The 17,255-nt window shown below is 29.1% G+C and overlaps 1 protein-coding gene across 13 annotated transcripts in view; it reads right to left on the reverse strand.

Annotated features, from left to right (window-relative positions):
* cac (calcium voltage-gated channel subunit cacophony) overlaps positions 1-9,328 on the reverse strand; it is a 277,952-nt gene extending 268,624 nt beyond the window's left edge. For 9 of the 13 annotated variants that reach the window (XM_089223713.1, XM_089223700.1, XM_089223699.1 and 6 more), the window contains exon 1: positions 8,870-9,327. The gene's annotated coding sequence lies outside the window, so the exon portion shown is untranslated. Of the gene's footprint in view, positions 1-8,869 lie in introns of all 13 variants that reach the window. The other 4 variants (XM_089223696.1, XM_089223711.1, XM_089223701.1 and 1 more) reach the window with 1 other exon arrangement.
* Between the last annotated feature and the right edge of the window lie 7,927 nt (positions 9,329-17,255).

Below are 17,255 nucleotides of genomic sequence, written 5' to 3' on the forward strand. Positions count from 1 at the left end.
GTGTGTGTGTGTGTATGATGTAAGCAACGCTCTACAGAGACAAATATAAATGAAATAGAAATGTTTCTGTTTTTGCGTTAGATACCATCGTTTAGACTTTTAAAATTCATATATTGTGTATCTTTGTGTGTGGGTGGTTGATGAGGGGGAGGGGAGTGTGTGTGTGTTAGCATTAAATAACGGTTCCCCGTGATGTGTGTAAACGGCCTCACCGAGTTGGCATACATTTACTTTTAAAAATGTTTTAAATATATTGAATGAGTGTGTGCGTGTGTGTGAGAGAGAGGTTTGAGATTGAACGCCCGATGGGGTGGACGCATGGAAATTGTTCGTTTTTACTTTTAACTTTAACGCGTTACGCCACTATACGACCATTACGAGAATAACTGTATAGTCGCAACACACACACACACACGTTGTGATAGGTACTCACACTAAGTGTAACATAAAACGCCAAAGAGTGAAACTCGCCCGAAAATTTCCATTAATACTGTCTATAATTAATTTACCCAAGATAGTAATTTTTTTTTTTGTAACGAACATTCTCTTACTCTTAATGACATAGAATTAATATACATAAATTGTGTTGTTTTTATGAGTTTTATAATAGGTACCTATATATTTATTATTTATAATGTTTAATTAATTGTCTTGTATAATGCCATTACACAAACCCATGCATTGTATTTTAAAATTACATTCGTGTGGGTCATGTAACAATAAATTGTGCCTTCGTCGAGCAATAAAATTGGTCATTGCACTAATCATTTAATTTGTTTAACCTATAGACATTCACCAGGAGCCACCTTCAAACACGTCTGTATTTACTTAGTTATGAAGTTGATCATACAATACAATGTACATTTGCAATATAATATTATATACATAAGATATTATTTAACATCTACTAACTATAGGATCCACCACGTACACCCATACTTACTAACTACTTAAATATTTTTTGAGGAAGTTGAAAGTGCACCTCCTAGTCGAGGGAATTCTAACGCGTTAAACGTTTTTTTTAATTCCAGTACATGAATCTTTAACTCCACTTAGCGGTTTCGTAAGCTGTTTGGGAGAAAAATCATCTTCATCGCGATAATTATATGTAAAAAGTTAAATTTTTAATCCCAGCTCGTTTTCAACGGAGGCGTTTTTATCTACAAGCGTTTAATTGCCATAATTAATCGTTAACTATACTAATGATAGAAAAAAGAAAATATTTCCCTCGGCTACATAATATGTTTATACGTATATAGGTATAAGGTGACAGTGAATACGATTGTTTAAAGAAGAGTAATAAATTGGAATTAAATTCCTAAACGAGCGAACCGGATGGTCTTTCCTCCGTTTTTTTTTTACGTCTTAAACACTTAAACAGACGGTGAGGATACTATAAAGTGTAAAGCGTTTACATTAACTTTTCGTATAAAGCGCCTTAGCAGAACGCCTAGGATAGTCATAATTTTTCGTTACATTTGACTTTTACAATAAAGTTGTTGTGATTCTTTTTATTTAACGTTGAAAACTATTTAAATAAATTGTATACTTTGTTTTATAATATAAATCATTATAAATCGTTGTCTGCGTTCGTAATTTATCAGGTACTCTAAGAATTATATTCAAGTGAATTTTAAATACCCACGTCTTATTACCCATGGGCGCAACTAGGGTCGATTTTTTTTTTTTTTGGGGGGGGGGGTAGAATTTTATAAGTTAACAGGCTTACTTTTTAATTTATATTTGTACCTATTATGTGGAATTAGGATAAATATCCTGGGGGGGGGGGGGTCGCTAGACAAATATTTGGAAAGCCCCCACCTAATATCACCTATCATTATACTGCTGCAGAATTGCTGAAAGCTATATTGTCTAGCGTCAAAAAAATTATGCCTGAAAATGAAGAATTTTTTAATACGTCCGTTTTTACTTTTTCCGTGTAGAATAAATGTTCCAAAAGTTTCATATAGTCATTTTATAGATTGGAAATTCTATACAGATGGTACTTTAAAAATGTCATCTTTGGAATTTTCTACCACTGTTACAAGTAACTACAAAAAAAAAAAAAACTGTACCGAAAAACTGCTGTTCTAACACTAGCACAAGAGAAACCCGTGTAAGAGAAAAACGTATTGCACAACTTTTCGATAGTTTTGGATATTTGACACTTTTACCGATTATTTATTTCACATAATATACTATATCTTTTAAAAGTAAACAAATCCGTTTCAGATTCTAAAAAAAAAAAATATCTGGAATATGAAATTAAAAAGGTTCACCGTCAGAAAAGTTAAAAAAAACTTAAAACAGTAAAATAACACAATGACAAAAAAAAATAACTTTAAAAGAATAATCACCTTTTAAAAATATAAACATTTCATACAACATAATATTATCAACACCAACTATCGTAAATCGCTAAGAATCTGTACGTAGAATATGATATTACAATAGTGTTCAATAATAATATTATGTTTTATTATCGTATCGTTATTAATGCCTGCCACACGGAAAAGTGCGCTTGGGGGGACCAATTGTCTAAAAACGTAAAACGTATAAAATTATGTTATACCATCGTAGTATTCTTGTTCGAAAATATTTATTAGCTTTTTTTTATTTTCTTACGAGTTCGAAGTACCTATTCATTTTTTATAGCCCAAATATTTCCAAAAAAATATTTATTTTTTTTGGATCGCGTAATACAAGCGCAGGGATAATTCAGTATTCTGTGTTTCTATCAATATTTATCATAACTCTGTTTTATTATTATTATTATTTTTTTTTTTTCGGAAACTATATTTACGATCCGGCCTACCACAGAAGAGTATTCGACGTTTGGCTTACCCATAAAGCCTTTATCCCGGCTTGTCCGTATCACTATATTATATACACGTCTGTACATTCGTTTTTGTTTTCGTTTTACTGATTGTGTCACTTGTCGTAAACGGAATTACATCGTGTTGTATAAATTACGCGTCGTATACGGCGGGTTGTGTTTTATAAGCTGTTCAGCCCTGTGTTTTTGACACGTTTTCGTTATTATTCCTAGGCAATTGTTTTTACGTACCTAGATGTAAAGATTTAAATTAAAACACACAGCATAGGTATACTACGGTTAATCTTAATGTGTTTGTTTTTCGTAAAATGAGTTAGTTAACAAAAATGTATTGCGTCTTCTTAACTGACAAGCGATAGTTTATGTATGATAAAATATTATAATATTATAAAATAATATAGAGAGGTAGATACCTGTTTATTTCACGAAATTTTCTCATTATACAATAAATTATGAAATTAAGTTGTTCACTGTGCAGTTGTAGTCTTATATTATTATTAGTTATTACTTATTATGCAGACGGCGACTGAAGTTCTGGATTGTTGACATTGAAGAACGCATTTAATCTCCACGATAAATTTCCAAGTTAAATATCTCGTTTAGATAAACAAATGGAGGTAAGTACACATTAAAATATAAACATAAAACATTATACTTTTGTCGGAAACATAGTCGAATAGAGACAATAAGGTATGGTAGGGGGACTAAGCGTACTTAAAAACTGTTTATCCCCTCCCTAAGCACAGATTAGATCATGGCGTAAACATATTAAATAGCTTACGTTCTCAGAATTCGTCAAAATAATCTTCATTTCTTCCCAAAAAAAAAAAAAAAAAAAAAAAAATAGTAATTTAGAGCATATACTTCTTCCGATGTAACTGCGACATTAACATCGGCCGATGTGTAATTAGCAATATATATTTTTTCGAATGATATAAAAGTATATTTGCTGCACTAAATAGCCGATTAAAAATCACCCTAAAGTCCGACCTAGTTATGGCTATGTTTTAGACATATGTTAAAATATATTTCTAATAGCCATCATGTTTCTCGCATTAAAATTAAAACTCCAATTACAATGTCGTGTCGTTAAAATGTTAACTCATCTTGAAATCATTTTCTTTTATAATCTGTTTCCTCCTTTATTTATTTAAAAACTTATTATAATTTCATATTATATTAAACCTACAGCTTGGGTATTAACGTTTGATTAAATCACGTATTGTTGCTATTATTATTATTGTTACTATCATCATCATTGTTATTGCTAAATAACTTTCAACGGTTTGCATATAATATCAACAGAAATTAAACCGTTTTGGCAAGGCTGTTTGATTTTAATTGAACAAGAGAAAGGAGTTTTGAATTATCCGTCTGTTATAATTGCCTTAGTCTATGATTTTATAAGTAGGTACCTACCCTTAAATAACGGTTATTATTCCATTGATCACTATTATTATACTATACCGTCATAAAGGTTATTATAAAACATGCATGACAAAAATAAATAAAATAAAATAAATTTCCTCTATCCACAGCTAAGTAATCAAACGATTATTTTTTTCGAAAAATAAAAAAAAACCTATACAATTTGTAATAAATTAAAAATATTTGGATGAAATGGCACTAATTTGATGTTTGATTTATCAAAATCTTTGAAACATTCACATTAGAATGTTAGAAAAATTATTTTTAATCGGTTTTTTAAATTCATTGTCTTTTCCATATTTTAACATTTTTAAAGTAGGTATGTTACTTGAATGATTATCTCAATATTTTTAAAAGCATACAATAGTATTGCGTTTTTAATGATATTTTTTAATGTTATGAATATCGAGCCCTGCCCAGATAATGAAGATCCGGTGATTAATAATTTAAAAAATATCTATTCATGCAATATGCATATTTTTCGGCTCTAAAAGCTTGTGGACTTTTCTTGTTCGTCATTAACATGATAAACTGGCTCATAATTCATAGTTTAAAAAAAATAATATATCATTAATGCTAACTTTTAATTTATGAAATAATATTTTTTCAGGTCATTAATACCAAAGAATAAATTTCCATTTTGATTTCAGTAGTTTCATAATCTCATTCTTTTTATTTATCTCTTAAAGGATTACGAGGCGTAATTAATAATTACATTATTCATTATGAACTGAATATATCTTAGAAAATATTATATAAGTACTACATATTGTAGATAATGAATAATGATATAATAAAATATACTCATCACAATTGATATATAGTTATTATACACTTATAAAGTACAAGTAAATTATATTTTGAGTATCACATTTTATTTTTGCAATAGGTTTATCATGTTATCATATAGGTAATATCCAAAAATATAAAACCGCATCATTGAGATATTTGTTTACTCGTCAATCACCTAAGTAATCGAAATGCAAAATTTGGTTTTTGTCGGGGTACCTACGTGGTACCGTATTTTATATTCTGTCTGATGTAGGCGTGCAAAGCATAAAATGAGGAAAAAACCGTTCACATTTTCCGTAGAAAATATTTTTACAACTGACAACACAAGGTAGTAAACCTTGAAGTCTTAAACACTTCAAGCTACTCAAGGGGTTTTTATGTGGATACCATGGTCCAGGAACACTTTATTTCTTGTCTATATCTATTTACTGAAGAACAAGCGGTCGGAAACTTAAACAAAATTCTTTACATAGCTGGAACATTTAAATATGAATAACCTTTATTTATGTACATAATCTGTTTTTGATGGATTAAATATTTTATAATCATTCAAAATTATCAAAAAAATTATGATAAACATCCGAAACATTTCTTTATACAATGCTGTAAAACTATCAAAATTTATTTATTTTTTAATTTTAAATATTGAAGTACGAGCACTACAGCATATTATTTAATATTGTAATATAATAATAATTATTTATTTAATGTTCCAAAGGTGAATATTACAGTGAATATACTAGGTATTTAAATAATAGACAATACTTAATGATAGTAAAAATACAGAAATAAACATTAAAATTCATTAATAATATACATTATTATTGACTGCAGTTGTAACAGTGGTGATCGAATAATAAAAAAATAACTTTTATCTTAGAGTTAAAAGATGGAACATTAAAATATATACCTCCTGATAATTCAGAACACTTTATTTTATTATTAATAAAATTATAGATATCCATCATAAATATCAAAACATTTTCTTCTCAATGATAAATAGTTTTAAAATAAATGAAGAATTAGTGTAAATTAAATTATTCAATTTAAAACAAAGCATATGGAAAAATGATTTTGGATTTTATCTAATTTATTATTAACACGGATTAGTAGGAACTCGATATAACCAAGCCGCATTCTAAAATCTAACGTGTACGTCAGTGTACACAATATTACCTAATACAATTATTTTAATTGTAGATTTTCTTTAAATATTTAAGCCAAAAAGTATCGCTTTTGAACTTTTAATCAAAAGAAAACATCGTACGTTGCAAGAAGACGCCTACTAGCTTTATCTATTATCATTTTAGATTAAAAAGATTACAAATAAATGTAAATACCACTTTGAATATAAATTAACAAAAGCAGAAATATATAGATTCACTGTTGGCACGTCTTCGTAGTTGAGGAAAAGCAATCAGAAGCAATAGATATTGCGATTAAAAAATTCAAAGTAAGTATAATGTAAAAAGCTTATATTATAATTTTAAATGGACACTTTTTTAAAAAGTTTTTCTGTAAATCTAGTTTCTTATTAAAAAAAAAAACTTTTATGCGGATACTTATTAGTCTTAGAGCTCTGGTTTTTAAAACATGACAGTATTTTTTTAATTAACTTTAAATTCAACGATAAAAACTGTTAAAAAATGTCGACGACTTCTTAGCAAGATCGCAAAAATTCAAACCAGACCATATTAGATATACAATTATTTTAATAAATTCGATGTCGAACCTTCCCCATTCTATTATAAAGCAATATTGATGGATTATGGTATATTATTATATAATAATAAAGTAAAGTGTTCATTCGGAATTCAATCAAAAATTCGATATTAAAACATAACCAAATATGATAGGTATAATAATTCTAATATTTTATACTTTTTTTTGTTTATCAAAATGATCATGATTTGTATAATTTCATATTTAGTTGATTTAAATCAATATTCATCAATATATATAACTTGTATGATATTTGAATTCTGTAAAATTAGGTATAGAATAATTTTTCTTAAAACAATTTTTATATTGAATATTTTAAATATTTGAGTATACGCAATAGCACTTAACTGTTTATTAGTTTTTCATTAATATACAAAAAATATTAATATTTAACAATATAAACAATAATAATTACTGATAGTTTATTATTTTATTATTTACTACAATTTAAATATTTTACAGAATTATTTTTTCAAAATTTGATTAAAATGATTAAAATGATAAAAGCAAGTATCATATTAATTTCGATTATTCAATTCATCTTAAAACCACATTTATAATGCAGAGTTATAACAAACTTACACAACTACATATTATTACATGTCGTAAGTATGGAAAGATCAATCATAAACTATGAACTATTAGAATTCGGCTATTTCATTATTAAAGTCATATTTTTACAAGGTTTCTTCAATTTAAAATTAAATCATAATCTTTACTTATATTTTTGAAGATCACATTTTTTTCTTGGCTTAGCTTTTTATTTATTTTAAGCTATTAAATACTAAAATATAATGTAAGACTTAAAAAAAAATTATTTATTAAACAATCTCCTGGAAGTTTTGAAACAAAATGCAATCATCTACTTACGTTTAACAAAAAATTAATTAAATTATCCGATAACCTTTCATGATTACAAACTAATACCAACTGCCCCAAGCACGCCGCATAACTGTCGATATAATGAGTTACTCTTATAAATTATTACAAAAGAAGTCACGTCATAATTAATATTTCCTATTGGTTAGTAAATATTGTAACCGTTTCACATGAATTAATTGAGACAAAAAAAATTAACAACACAAAAAAGATGCTAAAATTGCTTTTTAATTTAATAAAAAAAATATAATATATGTAATATTGTATTAAACTTTCAGTTTTTGTGTAAAAATTAAAAACATAAATAACATAAAATACAAAAAATATTATGTATTATAAATAATGAGTTTGTGGTTTTGCTAAATATCTCAACAATTCGAACTTTAGAAGCTTATAAAAAATTGTAACTGCTTTTATGTATTTTCAATATATTTTAATTTTGGTAAAAATAATAAATAATAATTGATGAGAAACTTTATATTTTATTTATAATAACGCACAAAAATATTCTATACAGAAAAAACACTAAAAAAATTTAAATCTATGCATATAGCACAGAATAACCGGAAATATTTTAAAATTATGTCATGTATAAGAACTATGCTGATGATATATTCGGAGAAAAATAAGTCTTTGCAGTTATTTATTTATAAGTTTCAACAAACAAAAACTAAATAGGTAGTTCTTGTCAGAGACTACGGTTTACTTAAAAATTCCAGCCATTTTACTAATTTTATGAAAATGTTTCACTATTATTTATAATTCTAATGGAAACCGTTGACCAGAACTAGATCACAATCGAAGGAGAAGACTCTCGAACATTTTAGAATATTTTAATACACACCAAAAAGTTTTAACATACACACAAAATTACATACCTATACAATATTATAATTTTAAGACCGATAGAGTCTAAAATTAATGGCGAAATTTTTCCGGTTGAAAACTTATTGAGTTTAAATTTTTGATCGATTCTTGTGACTATTATCTGCGAGTGTCAATCGATAAAAATATTTCAACAGACAAAGAGATTTATTGGGTGGAATACCTATTTTTATAATGTTAATTATAATTGTACCATTAAATCCATCATAAATACTCTGATGCGCAAAATAATTCATCATTATAAAATATAAAATTAAATTTTTTTAAATTTTTTCTATGATACAGGTCTGAGCCCAAAACAAATGGGATAATATATCAGCGACTGACCTGTAGAATAGGGTCGTCCACGTTCTGATGTCAACCAGTCCCCATGGTGGCAGTAGGCGTCGTTTTGGCGGTTTGTTCACGCACGTTCATGGTTCAACGCCGGCGAGCCGGACGGACCACCGCGAAGACCGCGACGGCGGACGGACATGTCAGAAAATAAAATCTGGATAGAAAAATCGGGAAATTTCGAAATCCGCGTCGTGGCGGACGAAAAATGGGGGATGGAGTGGATAAGGGATGATGCGGAAGGAATTGAAAAAACAGTAAGAGGGAAAGAGAACTGCAGTCGTCACCGAACGGACAGAAAATTATAAATATATCGTCGTATCAGTTGACGCACTCACGCACACACCGACACGACGCGACACGACTTTTATTTTTCGATATTACACCTGCAGACTGCTGGCAAAAATAACACTCGGAAACTCGCGCGCGACACGACGGCGACTGCGACTGCACACGGTGGCGGCGGCGACGTCGGAGGACTCGATCGAACAGGTGGTCCGGGAATGACGAGCGCGCGCGATCGAGCCGTCGTATAGCGGAGGGTTGCAACACTTTGTGCGTGTCCGCCTGTGCGTGCGCGTGAACGCGGGTGTACGGTCGCGGCAAGCTGGTGGTGATGGCGTGTCGGGTGGTGTACGGTCGCCGGCGCGCGCGCGTGACCACCTGCGTGCAAGAGAGGTGGATGGGGAGATCACGGTGGCCGCCGGTAGGCCGGGTTCTGTGGCCACCACGCCGCATTGTGTGTGTCTCTCTCTCTCTATCTGTGTATCTATGTCCGTCTCTCCCCATCAATCCATCTCACTCACTATTTGTCTCCCTCTCACTCACATCCCTCTTTTTATGTCACTCTTTCACCGATCCCCTCATCACCCTGTAACCACCTCAAAGTGCAGCGAAAACGTTTGGGTCCGGTGCACTGCCGTTGAACGGACGCGACTACGACCACTTGCTGTTACGATGACACAGTAGTATAGTCCTGCCGATGGCAAAACAATATTTATTTTTTCAGTTCCTTGAAATATAATTTTTCGTATACGATGTAGGCAAGCATGTACATTGATGTTAAAATAATATGGTACTTTTTTTTTAGGCATCTGCCTACACTTATGAAACTAATTAAATTATACTATAGGTAGTAACTATAGGATTAAAATTCGCTTAATTGTCCAGTACATAATAAACTAATTGCTGCAACGCAATAATATTAATGAATGTATTATATGTACCGCATTATTCAACAGTATATTTTAAGCCCGCGGTATAAAATTCAAAATATTTTATTTAAGATGGAATATGGAACCTACATGAATTATTAATCGCATACAAAACGCGTAAGAAAGAAATTAGTGAACAAAAAATGCTTAAAATTTATTCAACAGGTTAGGTTACTAATCTAACCTAACCGCTAAACACAAAAATCTTCACAACATTTACACCATTGTATAAAATATTTCTATATACGAGTACAGCGTGTAATATAACATAAAGTGGCTCGACCAGGATGCGTTTTGGCTATTAAGTAGTTAGGTACCTACTACCTACTATGTAATGATTCAGTTATCTAAAAATATGGAGTGATTCAAGTGATTGTAGGCTCGGCCCGAGGAAAAAAATATTCAAATGGTCTATTGTAAATTCAGTCCATGTTTTTTTCAGGTAAAAATTATTAAGGCGTAAACTTGATTCAGGGTTTTCACAGGCAAAAATTATTTAGGTATAAACTCGTCCCGGGTTTTTTTTAAATTTTAAATGATTGACATGGAAACCTGAATAAAAATGTACATATTATTTTCTTATAATATTTTTGAGAACCATTTAGCATTATCAGAGGACACAAAAGTGTGTAAAAAATTTAAAAATATTTAAGTAAAACATAAATAACGTATAAATCTATTTTTATTTTTATTTTATTTTTTTGAGTAAAAGCGTATGTATTTAAAGTATTCACTAACCAATATATTTCATTATTTGATAATTTGTAGGTGTTCTTTCTAAAAGTTTTTTTTTCGTATTCTGGAATTGATAATATGGTGTATCTAGAATGTTAAATTTAATGTATGTTTCTGTTTGTACTTCTTTAAATTATTTATTATTTGCAAATTAATAATTATGTCATGCTTATTATATATTATATTATGAGTACGACCTTTTTTATCATCTGAAGTTTTCAGGCTGCAGAGCTTACAATCAACCTATTTCATAACTTAAAATTTTCGAACTAAGTTTACAACAGAAAAAGGTAACCTCGGGCGCAGTTTACATTTACCAAAAATATATTGTCCTATGGTTCTATAATTTATTTTTGATACTATTATTATAATATGTAGATTGATGACTATAATAAAAAGAGTGTAAAGTCCCTTACATGTTAAATAATATTTTTTCAAATTGAAAACATCCTCCAAAAAACTAATTCATAACTACGCGCCTGCAGGTATAATGTATATATATACCAAATACATGCAAGTACAAACACTATATAATAGGGTTATGTATGTATATTATAATTCACTGTTTTTTTTAGGTCAGTTATAATCCAGATTTTGTGACCCGATCCATTCAAGCAAAAAGAAAATTCTGTTCGGTTTATTTATATTGCGTAATCCATATCCTACACATTGCATAATACGTATTATATACATAATATATATATTATTTAGACATTTCTTTCGTTAACATGATCGTATAAATTTAGGTATTAATATTAAGTGAGTATTTGTTGTGTTGTTTTGGTGCTGTTGGACGCAATAATCGTCAACATTTTCTTCAGACATCTACTGTAGTTAAAATTCAATTCGTAGTACCTACTCGATAATTGACACAGCTGTGGACAGTCACTTTAAATTGAACTAGAATCCAATTAACAAATAATGTACCATATAATAAAGCTCACTCGAGATTAAAATCTCTAAGACCAGTAGCATCACGATACGTCTTGACAGTTACAGCGAAACCACGAGGGAATACAAAAAACTTCCTTTCCGGCTCAGTTAGTACAATCAACGTTTAATTTCCGATCTATAAAGAATCACGAAATGGTTTAAAGTTGTTTAATCATTTTCGTTTTCTAAAAATTAAAAAAAAATCAATTCGATACCTACAAAGCGTACTATCTTATATTGCAATAGCAGTAAAGAACATTTTACGGCACACAGACTGAAAATCGAGTTAAATAATACGCACTTAACTACCAATCAGAGGCTGTAAACCAAGGTGATAACGTCACTCTCAATAATATTATTATTGTTATTGGTTTTATTTTCAAAAATGAAAACGATCAACTGGCAAAACGCACGATTGGGGCGTGTTACACTCTTAACGTGAAATCTAAACTCCGAGACGTGTCTCGCTCTCTCATGCCGTGTTGCACTTATGTTTTATATTATTATTACTATTATTACTATATGATATTATTAATCACCACATTAATAACCATAGTGCACAACACGCACGCTAAATAATTGCACGTTCTAACGTTACTAATTAAACCGAATTCGGTCGGCCCGTCGTAATTAATCGGCACTTAATGTAATGAACTCATTTTACAAATTAACTCATTTTGGTCTTAGCCTACCGTCTAACAAATACAGTACGTACATCATTTTTCGTAATAAATCGTCGTTGTCAAAACAGACCAGTTCCATCCATCCATGCGTACGATAAAGTAAACGCATTATTATTCGATAGGTACGCAATCGGGGATATCATTTCAACTTATGCTATAAACAACTATAAGTAAACCAAAACAATTTACAGTAGGTCAATATATAATTTTTTTCCCGTTACACTCACTCTCATAAAATAATATAATAACTAATTAATATTGTAAATCTAATAATATTAGATTAGCAGATACTTAAATTTCTTTTATTTGTATCTAAATATTTATAGACACTATATTCTACATATTAAAAACATCGCATATAAAAAAATCTTAAGATCTTCAGTAAAAAAATAAAATATTTAATATAATCCAAACATCTTGATAAGTTTTAGATATGCATAAACATATAGGTACCCTACAACACCTCAAATTACGCCAATGTATGTACAGGGCTATAATACACTGATACACTGTAAATACAACCTCTAACGTTTCTTCAAAATAAACATTTTTTTAGGTGATGTGTGAAATAACGACGTGTAATATAAATCGATAGACATTACCATGATTATCTTACGACACTGATAAACGGTATTCCTACTAAAAACTAACTAGAAAATTATCGTGATTCAAACAACATAATATTATAATAATTACGCCATCGTAAGAAATGATGTGGGGAGATGCTTATCCAAAGTCGGACTGAAACCATAAAAATCGGTCTCTTGAAATTCACCATGACCCGGTCTAAATTATCTGGTTATAAGGAAGGACTTATGTAATTTTCAAAAATTATAAAATATACATATAGTCTATGCATTAACAATGATTGATCTTTAATTTTCGAAATTCCTTAAATATTTGCGGTTAATAATTTACAAGAAAATTAACTTAGATTTAACAAACGAATACATTAATTAAAATTTGTCATTCGATCACAAAAATTATCAGCCAATAGAGTAATTTCCAAGTCATCACTACCCTAACCAATCTGTATATGGTTAGCATTTTTCTATAAGCTACTATTAACCTCAAACAGCCACACTTTTTATTGCTTGTGAGAGTGAAAACATTTGTAAATTTTAAATTAGATTTAAATGTTTATATGCATGTTATTTGTATTTATGTTTTTGTCTATGGCTCGACTCATCTCGTCAAACAATTACAATTAAATTGAATTTTAATATTATTATTATTTTCCATATAAAATATGATATTTGATTATAGCCAAACATAAATGTTTAAGCTGAGTTGTATGAAAAATTGAAAAATTGCATGGTTCTATAAAATTTAATAAACCATTCATGGACCACCAAAGTATATTTAAGAGACCATTAGCTAACTATTGATTCATTAGATGTTTAGTGGATGTTTGACCAACCCGGTATTCGTATAATATGTTATTAAATATTGCATAATAAGTAATATTACGTAATAAGTTGAATAGAAAATAATATAAAAATAATTGATTGGGATGAGAAGTTATGTGAATTTAATTTGACTACGTATTTATAAAGTAGCTTCATAAAAAAATTTTCCTTTTTCCTGGAAATCCTACAAAATATCCACCCAATGTATTAGATAATATTATAATCACTTTATAATACACGTAACTTATTCACATCTGATTCGATGAGGCATGAGATTTACTATCAAAATGAGACTTGTCGGTTTTTATGCGATTAAGTTTCCGAACGTCAGTCGATGATAATACAATAAAATATAAATTGGGTTTACGGCACTACTATCTTTATTATTTCAGACCTTTTTTTTTTTTCGATGTCGTTTTAAACTAACTAAAATAACATAAAACACTAACAATATGTTCCTAGAGCATTGAAAAATGAATTATTTTTATTATTTCCTAAAATGATTCTATTATTGTTTGGACGTAGACGCTTATTGTATTTTCGTAGTCCCTATTAAAATTCTATAACAGAAGCAAAAAAAAAAAAAAAAAATGGAAAACAGATGAAGGCGATAAGTTGTTATTTGCGTTCAGTTGTAATAGAACAAACAACACATATCAGCAAATCATGCGTACCTGTGTGATGCGTAATAATAATAAAAATGTCGAGACTATTATCTGCATAACGAGATCCCCTCAAAAGTATACACTTGGGGGAAAATCTAACATATTTATATTTTATTTTTTTAATTTACGTGTACAGAAGTGGATAACAAAAAATTATAAGACCACTCGCAGATTATCATACTTATTTATCCTCAGTACGATTGGAAATTCTCGACAATATTATTTTTTTAAGTACTAGAAAATCACAAAAAAAAAATTATACAAATATAAATATAATAGGTACACAATTTTTTTACGATTAATTTACATTATAGAAAAAAAATTGTTTTAGATTAACTGTCTAACATATAATTATATAGTTAGTGACACAATTTTTTCCCATTTCGTTTTTTATTCACTAAATCAAATTATAACTGGTACTATTATTAAATCATGATGACAAAAGTATTGTTGATATAGGTGCAACTTTTTAGTAACTTATGTTCATATTTATGAAGACGCCAAGATTTTTGTACCATTTTAAAATAATGATGTGGAATAAAAACTTATTTTTGTCAAATGACAACTGCGCTTTTTAATGTAAATAATGACAATATGAATTTTATACTACCGTATAAACTAAACCTATAACAATCTAAACTAACCTGAACGGAAGGTGGACAATCGACCGACAATCATTCGACCGACAGGACAATCGACCGACAAGGTCAATTGACCGACAACCAAAATACCGACATTAATATTAATATTATATGTACATAGTAATTTAATTTCAGTTATTTAAAAAAATTTTTTAAAATTAATATTGTATAATAATAATAATGATAATAATTGTATAATTTAAAAATTTAAAACATAATTCGTAATATAATTTAAAAATATTGTAAAGACTAAAAATAATGTATAAATGTATGCGATTATAGAGTGTACATTACATGGTTACGTTGTGAGCAATACCCCGAAGATACTCCAGACGTGTATAACACGATGTTCACGATTGTTAAAAGCAGTCTTCAAGCGCTGTTCACGTTTTTGCTGAAGATTAAAATGCGATAAAATGTTTCGATTAGATAAAAACATTAAACGTATCTGGATGGCTTATCCATTTTATGACCAACTTATTTCTATAACGTTCTAATATCCGACAATTTGGGTTTAAACTGCTTTATTTGTTGTCTTTATTTTATTAAAAGAGACATGTGCCAATTTTCAAAACTTTCAGCTATATATATATATATATATATATGACAAAAGTTCCCGATTAAATGATATTTAAAGACGATTTTTTTTTATTATTACATATTATTATTATACAATATTTATAAAAATCTTTTTAATATAACTGAAATTAAATTACTATGTACTTATAATATTAATGTCGGTATTTTGGTTGTCAGTCGATTGTCCTGTCGGTCGAATGGTTGTCGGTCGATTGACCCAGAACCAACCTGAACATACATCGAAATTAGCTTCTGATTTTTTAAACTCGACACCTCAACGTATAAAAAAATGTTTGTTACCATTTGGATGTTACGGAAAAACATTCAAAACTGTATGAAAAATTGAAGTATCTATTTGAATATGATGTATACCCACTTAACAATTCCAATAATCTTAATTTGAATAAAATGCGATAAAATATGAATTATTAAAAGATAAAACGATGTAAACACATGGTTAGTGAATCCACTCATACAAAATAATTTACAACATTGTTCTATCACAAACGCCGCCGTCTAACAGTAGTTAGTATATTACTTGTTGTTAGGTATACATTTATTTGTTTACTATAGACGTGGAAAATTATGATATTGTAAAATTATCATAAACAATGGCTCGTTTTGAGATAATATGTTTGGTGGGAGGGGGGTGGTAGGCGAGAGTTAACTATAGAGTTTTGAGTGATAGTTTTAATAAACAATAGCGAGTGTTAACGATAACCAATTTAATATTGACTCAATGGCGCCAAGACTGCAAAGGACACTGGTTGACTCGGCACTCCTCACCGACACGTTTTTCAGTTTATATGTTTTTCTACGAGTTTTTTTAGCACATTTACACGTGGGATCGTTATTAATAGTATTATAGGTACTACATGTGTAACGTGCGTGACTCATTTTGTACGCGGTTCAATAGATATTAAAGCTAATTACACAGTACAATATGATGTGCTCTTTTTTGGGGGGCGTCGAAGTAAGTCCTGTGTAGCGAATCCTGTATAAAACAGGACTCAGTGTGATTCGACAATAAGTACACAACTTCATAATACAGCTATATCCTATCGTCAATTAAAATCCATATACGGCACCTAATTAAGGCCAATGCAAGACCTATTAATTTTTATCTAAACGATCTAGACGACTGACAATAATTAAGGTACTTCCGAACGTCCAATTTAAAAAATGAAAATATTTTCGATTTGGTAAAGAAGTTTACTTTAATCAGCCGGAGGAAATATTCAATAGTTTTAATAGTTTTTATGGCATTTAATATTATAAAAAAATATATAAATATGATAAAAAATAAATGTTTATTCCCATCTAGACTTATCTAAAATTGTATTTATACTTCAATTGATGCAAAGTGATAAAGAGCACATACTATATTATTATATATATCAACTGCAGTTTTTAATATTTTTAACGATAATGACATTATTTTATACATATATACATTAAAATGTTGAACTAGGTAAATCCTTTTTTAAAGGCATTTTCCTTTATTTTTAGATCATCTATTCA

This window comes from Diuraphis noxia, unplaced genomic scaffold (assembly GCF_037042655.1).
Source record: "Diuraphis noxia isolate RWA-SAM2 unplaced genomic scaffold, SU_Dnox_SAM2 contig0003, whole genome shotgun sequence".
Classification (NCBI taxonomy): Eukaryota; Metazoa; Arthropoda; class Insecta; order Hemiptera; family Aphididae; genus Diuraphis; species Diuraphis noxia.